This window comes from Podarcis erhardii, assembly GCF_964252035.2.
Source record: "Podarcis erhardii genome assembly, chromosome: 12".
Taxonomy (NCBI): Eukaryota; Metazoa; Chordata; class Lepidosauria; order Squamata; family Lacertidae; genus Podarcis; species Podarcis erhardii.
In genome coordinates this window covers 16,310,191-16,319,586 of record NC_138513.1, presented here as the reverse complement: position 1 = coordinate 16,319,586, position 9,396 = coordinate 16,310,191, and the positions used below count along the sequence as shown (strand labels likewise).

General features: G+C 41.3%; 1 long non-coding RNA gene across 1 annotated transcript; it reads left to right on the top strand.

The window, feature by feature from the left end:
- Positions 1 to 1,033: 1,033 nt before the first annotated feature.
- LOC309326117 lies at positions 1,034 to 6,101 on the top strand. The gene is made up of 3 exons (XR_014150171.1): positions 1,034 to 1,267; positions 1,376 to 1,513; positions 5,731 to 6,101. It is a non-coding gene; the product is annotated as an uncharacterized lncRNA (long non-coding RNA).
- Positions 6,102 to 9,396: the final 3,295 nt, after the last annotated feature.

The following is a 9,396-nucleotide window of genomic DNA, read 5'->3' as shown; positions in this document are numbered from 1 at the left end:
TATTTAACCAGTTATGTAATTTTTTAGTAATTTAAATTTAGCCTGTTTATATATTTTAATTTAGTGGTCCCACATATTCTGAGGTCCTATGCTGTTGCTTACAATCTTGTGTGTAAATCCAGCACTGATTTGGTCCTTGATTACGGTATATGTTTATTCATCACAGAGCACCCTCTCTCACTAAATTAGGTCCAGCTATTTGCCTGGGATGATTTACACAGAGAAAATGCATTCAGATTATCTTCTGTTTCTACTGGAGGAGCTAATTCGGAGCCTGCTGCTGCCTAGAATTTATCTTCAATAAACAATGAATTCTCCGTCTGGGAAGAAGACACTAAAATCATCACCTATTTGTAAAGGGTAATTACCATTTCTTCTAAGCAGACACTAATGTTTATTGTTAGTATCAACAATCTACATGCAAGAGTCTAGATTTCAAAGAAAGCAGATGGTAAAAGGGACTCTTCAGAAAACTAGAGTGAAATAGAGTTCATATGTGTTTGCAAGACTTATCTGAAGACAGCATGATTGTATAAAGCTTGGCTACACAGAAAAGGAGAAGCCAATCATAGAAAAATAAAAGCGGAGAAAGGGATCTTGTCTGGTTTAATCATGTTGTAAAGAGACCCACCCACTGTAGTGTTTGCAAGTTTATAAATCATCCACAGACTGGATTAGAAGGAACAAACTTTACAGAGTAGTGCCCTGCTACCAAAAGCACATACTAACCGATATAATATTGGACTACAGCTCCTATCATCCCCAGCTGGCATGGTCATTAGCCAGAGATGATGAGAGCTGTAATCCAACAACATCTGGAGGGCACCAAGTTGATTATCCCTGGCCCAGCCCTCGTGAAAAGGAAGAGAGCAGGAATCTGTAGGCTGAGCTGTATTTAAAGGGACATCCTGTTTTCCATCATGAGAGAATGGTGGCCAATTTGGTTGCCGTGATCCCAAGCAAATTCACCAAGCAACCCCCGAAAAGCACTTTTTGGGGCCGCAATCTCAGGGCTTTTTTGGGTGGGGGAACCGTGATACAAAATTGCGCAAGATCACAGCAAACAAAATGGCCACTGTGCTTTCGCAATAAAAAAATGAGAAGGCAGCGTTTGGGAAGACGGCCCCCCAGATTTTGGCTTCAAAGCATTGGAAAGTATGCAGTGGGCAGGGGAAGAATGTCTGCCTCAAGAAATGTCTGTTTTAGAGATCTAGATGGGGACCTAACAAAAGCACTGGCTCATGTTCTTCAAGATCTTTGTTCTGAGGTAAGGGGTGCTCAATTTGTATTTGTAAACACACCCACACAGACTCCTTTTTAGAAAGACGCTTTTGTGGCACAGTTTGACCAAATGCTGCCTAACTTTCCTCCTCAGTTTGCTGAGCTGTCGAGGCACAAAAGGGAAAGATGGTCACTGAAATATTACTGTCATGCTGCACAAGAAAACAGGAAGATAAATCACCTTCTGTGTCCTGGTTGCCCAGGGCAACTCCTAATGGATGGGCCTACTCAGGTAAAATCTTACTGCCTTGTCTTTTTAAAAAAAATATCCAAACAAACTTAAGATGTACTGCCAGATGAAGGGGCTAAACACATGTAGCGCTTCACTCAAAAATGTGCACGTCCCGCTCTCTTGCATTTTCATCATTCAGAAATGCAAAAAGGCCCCAGGAAGGCCACCAGAATCCCTTCTGTCTCTCTCACTCCCTCAATCCGAGAACGAGGCGAGGGCTCATTAAATGCTGCTGTCAGTAGGCCTGGATCCCGTCCCCACACAGCACCAAGTGATTTTAACCAGGTACACAGAATTAAGAAGAGTTCAAAAGTTCAGGGAGTTGGGACCTGGCAAGTCACCGCCAGGTACAGAGCAAAGGGGCATCCATTTTGGGGATGTTGTTTGTTTGAGGTTATTGGAGGGAGCAATTTTGTGGGGATTCATCAAGAGAAGAACTGATTTGCGTGACCCGTTTTTGAGTTTTGACCCTCTCAAGTTTTTTGTGCAGTGAAGAAGTTGGGATTGGAAAGCTCTGTATGGTGGCATCACAAGCTACCACATCCTAGAAAGCAAAACAATGTGAAAATGGCAGGGTGAATCACATCCCGTGGCATTCAGGCACGTTGGTGACACCCACACACCATGGCTTCCCTTAAATAATCCTGGGAACTGTACTTTACACCCCACAGAGCTACAATTCCCAGCGCCCTTAACACATACAGTTTCCGGGCTTCTTTGGGGGGAAGCCATAGGCATGGGGCGGATGTAATCTAGGAATTGTTCACTGTGCTTGTTCGGCGCTGCGAGGAAGACACAGTCTGCACATCCTCAAATCACTTCACTCTTTATCACCTCTGAGGCCTAATACTGAAAACATTTTCTAGTACTAAGCACTGATGATTCCTTACTCAAATGCATCTCCAATAACAAATGGAGAGTAAAATTCCTTTCAAAACAAAAGTAAGCATTTTGCTATTGCCCTACCTCACAAAATATAGAGAACCTTGTAAACGAAAAAGAGGGGGCAATCAAGCAGGTTTAAACATTATTGATTGCATTTTTATACCACCTTCCAATAATCTCAGTGTACATATCCCTCCTATTATCCTCACATCAATCCTGCCAGGTAGCCACTAGATTGAGGTCACCTGTGAGTTTTGTGACTGCCGTCCTTCCCCCACTGCAGCCACTGTAACACACCACCATGAAAACATTGGTGCTTATATGCTGCACAAGTTTCTTCAACCTCTAGAAGACTGTACTTCGAAGAATCTTTTCTGCCTGGTACCTTATGCTCTCAAACGGCAACATCATAATGAGGCACCATTTCATATACAGTGGTGCCTCGCAAGACGAAAAGAATCCGTTCCGCGAGTCTCTTCGTCTAGCGGTTTTTTCGTCTTGTGAAGCAAGCCCATTGACGGCTTAGCGGCTTAGCGCTATTAGCGGTTTAGCGGCTTATCGGATAAGCGGCTTAGAAAAAGGGGGGGGAGGGGAAAAAAACCCGCAGGAACTCGCAAGACATTTTCGTCTTGCGAAGCAAGCCTATAGGAAATTCGTTTTCCGAAGCACCTCCAAAATAGAAAACTCTTTCGTCTAGCGAGTTTTCCGTCTTGCGAGGCATTCGTCTTGCGGGGCACCACTGTACAACGAACATACCTTTCCCTTATAAAATCATGCATGCATCAGTGATGTTATATATTACTCCATCACAAAAACAAATCTGAGCATCTGGCTTAAGCTTGCAAACCCAGGAAATTTGATGGCTGAAATTACAGCTGTGGGCCTTCTCTTGGTGCAGTTAAACAGACCACTGTATCATAATGTTGAGGATATTAGAGATGTATATTATTTCTTCTAACATTCCACAAGATTTTTGGAGGGTGGAAACAGGGCAGTGTTGTTTTATAGTACCACAACTATATTTCTTTGGGGCCTGTGGTAACTTTGATTGACTCAAACATGCTCTGCATTTCTCTGTAGTTACCATTCTTGCCAACTATGCAGCATTTTACAGAGTTCTCCTTGAAATTCAGCATGTTCCCCACTTAGGTTGAAATGCCATGCAAAAACATAGGCTGCGATCCTAACCCCACTTGCTTGGGGGTAAGTCCCACTGAATTCAATAGGGTTTACTTCCCAGTAGGATTGTTAGGATTTCTGTTAGTCAATCGGTGCAAGTCAAGTTATGCTTCTTGTAGTTTAGTCTCTTTCTCTTGTTATGAATTCACCCAGAGCTTTTAATGCTGAACTGACACTGAGGTCTCTGTGAGTTTTGTGCTATTTAATTCTTTGCTGTTAAATAGCTGTAGCTCATTTTACCCTTGATGAGAAGAGTCCTGGTTTCACTCTGCTTTGCTTCTTTACTGTTCTGAATTGTGTACTATACTGTACAACCTGTGTGTACGCCTTGCGATTTGTTTCCTTATCTGTAACCTGGCAATGTGAAAATACATAGTGGGCAGTTATCATAATGGGCAAAATGAAGGCTTGTGCTTTCTGGGAGAGGGATAATATCTATTTCCATTTGGCATTTTAACAGTGAGGTCTCGTGCAAGGGTGATAAAGAAGTCTTGAACAAGACCCCTGTATTATTATTTTTATCAGTCCAATATATGTGTGCTGCAGTTAATGTATTCCAGGTAATCCCCACATTTTTCATATGGACAATATCTCCTGTGTTCTGGGTATTACTTTGGCATACAACAACTGGCATTATGTTTGGTATTGGGGGCAGCTGGAAACAAAATGGGTAAGTTGTGTTTCGGTGATAATCAAAGGAAACAGAAGTAGGGAAGTGTTGAAAGAGACCACCTACGAAATGCACATGACAAAATGCCTGCTTACAAATGTGCTAATGAACTTCCAAACCAACAATAACTGTGGATGTTTAATAGCTTATCTTTACTTACTGGATTTTCCGTGGTAAGTAATTACAGTCAAACCTCGGTTTTTGAACGCCTCGGCTGCCAAACATTTCTAAATGCCAAAAACCTGGAAGTGAATGCTTCCGTTTTCGAATGCGCGTCGGAGGTCAAACGTCTTCTGAGGTGTGTTTCTCAAATTTCCCCATTGAACTTGCTGGCAGCCCTTTGATCCTCACCTTTCAAACGTTTTGGGATTCAAACAGAATTCCAGAACGGATTACGTTCGAAAACTGAGGTTCTAAATTAAATATATATATATAAAGTAAAATCTGGTATTTTTATGACAATGGCATCATGTCGATGCTACAAAAAAAAGTTATGGACCTGAGCAACATCAATTCCAAAATACACTCATGTTTGGAAGCTCCTTTATCTGTGGCAGGTATAAATATTCTGAGCAAAGAAATAATCTTTTCATGAATTAATCCTGGGATGGACAAGGCATGAACTCTAGCAAGCTCTTCTATACTAATAAACTTGTTAGTTCTGCAGTGACTAAAAATGTGGCGGCTTTCCCATGGAGAATAACAAAGTACGCTGGCTTGCAAAGTACGGTATGTTTTCACTTTGCGTCTTTGGTGGAATTAGGTTATGGTTCACAGAGTTCCATAAATATTCTCATTTAGTTATGCATGGAATAATTTATATATTTCATGTAGTTCCATTTCTAGCCTGCCCCATCCCTAGGACTTCGAGTGGGTCATAGTTTTAAAATAATAGCACCAGATAAAAATCAGACCCCCTTCTGAAACACCAAACAGAATTTTTGCTAACAGCTTAATCCTGCTCACCAAAAGCCAAATGAAAAGGTTTACGTTGCTTCTGAAAAAAGGTTGAGGTTTACCTTTGGCTGGGTACTCCTCCAAATGTTACGCCTTTCCTACAAAGCAGCTTTTATATGTAGTAAAGTAGATGAAATATATGTGAATGGTGACCTTTCCTATATGGTTTTCCCCATTTCACACGGGGGAAGTGCTTTCAGGTCTGGAAATGCGGAGCATTTGAAGCAGCCCAGAGTCTTGTAAGGAAGAGAGTTCTCCTGGGGCAGTGTTTGAAGTGTTTCCCTACAACTGTATGAAAATAGCAAGTTGTCACTAGTCTCTGGCTAACAGAAATGAAACAGAGGTCTCTTCCACATATTGAGGGAAGTGCCCGCCCCCTCAGTGGAAGCACAATTGACTTTTGTGCTTTTGTCGCAATGTGTGAAGTGGAAACTTGTGCATCTCTCACATAGGAAGCACAAAAAAGAAGAAGCATGGCACTTCTAGATAACCTGTTTATTGAGAATTCATCCTGATTTGTTTGCAGGGAGACCAGATGACACTGGCTTTTCGATGAACATTTATTCTGACGATGATACACCCCATACTTTCCTGTCACATTTCTCATTGCAAACAGTTCTATTTTGGAGTAAGTGGGTTTGTTGTGCAAGAGGACAAAATTGTGCAACCTAAATTTGCCAGTATGTGATTGAATCACCCCCCCCCCCAATAGTGACAGTTTGGAAGCACTGCAAGAGTGATTCTTATGATCTGTTTTGCTGCATGTAGTACAAAAGAATCCCCAGAAATAAGCCTAGCTAGTATCACCTGGTGAAATGAGACCTGCCAAAAAGAAACAAATCCCACTGTCTTTCTCCTTTGGAGAGAAGATTCATTTATTTCATTTCTTAATGTATATTTTTGTATAGCTACATAGGTAAAGGTAAAGGTACCCCTGACTATTAGGTCCAGTTACGGACGGCTAAGCTGCTTCTGGCGAACCAGAGCAGTGCATGGAAATCCGTTTACCTTCCCGCCGGAGCGGTACCTATTTATCTACTTGCACTTTGACGTGCTTTCAAACTGCTAGATAGGCAGGAGCTGGGACCGAACAACGGGAGTTCACCCCATTGTGGGATTTGAACCGCGGACCTTCTGATCAGCAAGCCCTAGGCTCTGTGGTTTAGACCACAGCGCCACCTGTGTCCCTTATAGGAGCATAGCAGAAGTCAATTAATTCAATAATTTCTTGCCATGTTTCTAAATGTGGAAATATTTTGTGGTGATGGGATGTTTTTGCTCTCCTCTTTTTTATATTGCTAAATAAACAATCCCTTTTGATGCTCATTTCTCTGTGAAGATGTTTGATCCTTATTACTCCACTCCCTTATCACTCTGCTTTCATTACATAATTCCAGTGTTCATTCCTGACAGATATTCTGCATAGGTATCCCAGAATCAAGAATTCTAGAGCGCGCGAAAACACAAACCATTTCTACAGTACATCAAAATAAAAGCAGTTAATTTACTGATTTCATTTATTAAAAAGTGTCTGTACTTTTTAATGAGCAAAACATCAGCTTTGAAAGGAGTGTTTTGGTTGGTTGGTTGGTTGGTTGGTTGGTTACTTGGTTTTGTATTTCTGAGTCAAATACATATTTAAAGCAAATTCGCCTGCTTACATAGAAAACTGCAACCTTCTTCCGAGCAGTTTTGTGATATCCCCCACAATTTCCTTGTGATGAATTTTAAACACCGTATGGTTAGGACCAACATTCTTTTCTAAAAGTCTCACTTAAAACAAAAATATTTTCCTTCTGCAGAAAGTAGATACTTAATAGTGTACTTATCAAAATAGATTGATACCTGAGCCTTCAGCTCTTAATTAAGCAAAACACATGGGGTGGTTTCTTTTTCTGAAATTCTGAGTTGAGAAGAACAGAAGGCAGACTGTTTTTGTTTGGTATTCATTTCTCATCATGCTTTTTCAGTTCCTAGTTAAATATTGGAAGCTATATTATATCTCATGGGAAGGGACTATTGCAGTGCCAGCGTTTTGCCTTAGAGAAGCAGGATGAATCAATTTCTGGAAAGGGGGAGAAGCTTACATTAGAAGTTTAGAAGAGTGGGCCACGATCCACAGATACCAGTATGCTCATGCAACTTCCCCAGTTCCCTGGCACCAGAACCCCCAGGGACGTACCACAGCCACACAGTACTAACACTCAGGTAGCTTCATTCTGTCAAATGCCAAACACACAGAGACCCACAATGTCACCCCTAAGGCTGCCTAACTGGTCAGGGGAGTTACAAGACCACAAACCAATGACTTTCTGTTCCTCTAATGACTCCACATACACCAACTGTAACCACTGCCGAGACATAAATGGGAAGCCATTGTCCAGGGGCTGTGTGCATGTGTGAAGAAGGAGGCATAATAGAATTTATTTGTTTGTTTCTTATGCTTTAAACTTGTTTTTAACTTTTTGTGGTTTTACTGTCTGGTTTTATGTTTTCCTATTGTTGTAAACCGTTGTGAAACGTTTATGATACAGTGGTGTATAAATATTTTTTTTATGAATAGATGAATATAAATAATTTGAGGAACCTTACCTTTTATGCTGAACCAGGTAAAAAATCGGCATGCGGATTGTGGAAAGCACCAGTGGTGAACTTCAGGTGCAGGGTCAAATGCAGCCCTCCAGGCCTCTCTGCTTGGCCTGTAGGAGCCACACACACACACACACACACACACACAGGCTTTCAGGGCCTCATTTGGTAATTTGGGATATGTGTGGCTGACATTGACTTGCATCCCTCCCCATATCTGTTTCCACTAAGGTCAGTGAAACAGACACATGCCATGACATCTGCTCCAATCCAATTTGTTGGTGGCCAGGAAATTCTTAATAAAAGGCAACACAACATGCTGGGGAGATAACATGGAGGTGCAGGCTGGTCACCTCCTCATGTACCCCTTTTCTATTTCACCAGGCCTATGCAGGGATTAAGAATTCACCCTCTTAATTGTATTGATGCACATTTTAAACCTTTTTGCATTAAAATTGTTTTAGCCTTTTATGCTTTTATTGCATGGTTTTTGTTTTTGAAAAAGAATCATTTAATGTTGTAAACCACTTTGATATATTTTTATCATTTAGTGGTATAAAAATACTTTTATAAATAAATAATGATAAATAACTTCTATGTAGGTCCTAAGTCTTCAAGAGTTATAGCAACCGGCCAGGTTGTATCTAACCTCCAGTTCATTATCCATGAAGGCAGTGCCTGCTAGTTCAGCAAAGAAATAACTTTATTTTTGAAAGTTCTGATGTCATTAGTGCTATTTAAAGATGCAAATGGTGGCTAGATGATAGTGTCTGGGTTACCCCAGTTTCTTGGTTTATTTAAAATGCTGATGTATCAAATAATCTACTGGGACAAAAGCAGGAAGGAAGGAAGCAAGCATAAAAATAAGCTGCCACTAATGGAGGCGAATGAAACTCTTTGAGATAATGACTACCCCTAAGCAAATTATTCAGTGGCTTAATACATTATCTGCAAAACTGAGATATTGACATGGATATGATGTTGACAAATTCATTGGTGTCCGTGAAACTTCAAACCTTTTGAGCAGAGGGCTCTGGAAAATAACATGGCTGGAATTGTACTAATGAACACATAACTCTAGTGCCGAATGATATCTGCTGTGGAATTTGAAGAATCAGAACTTCTAGCTTAACATGATTTTGGAGAAAAATGTAAAAAGTGTGGGTGGTTTCCCCGTTAAATATTTGGAAGCAGGTATTTCTGTAACAAGGAAACGCTCCCCACCCAGTTTGACTTTTCTCCCATTCTCTTCATCCTTCGATCTGTTTAACTGCCTCCCCTACTCCTGGTCAGCCTCCTCCTTTGAAGAGTGCTGGATAATGCTTTCAATATGCCGTGATCTGTAGCCAAGGTTTGCTGATCATGGTTTGTTGTAGCGAAAGAAACCATGATCCTTTGTTCAGATGTAACACTCAGCCTGAGGTCATTGTTTGTTTCCTCCCAGTGCAAATATGATCATGGTAGAATGTTATCTCTCGTTTATCACAGGGATGGGGTATCTCAGGCCCAGGAACCCATTGTGGCCCTCCAGGTCTCTCCATCTGATCCTTGGAGCTCTCCAAAGGCCACACCCCCTATTCTCAGGCCACAGCCCTCACTGGCC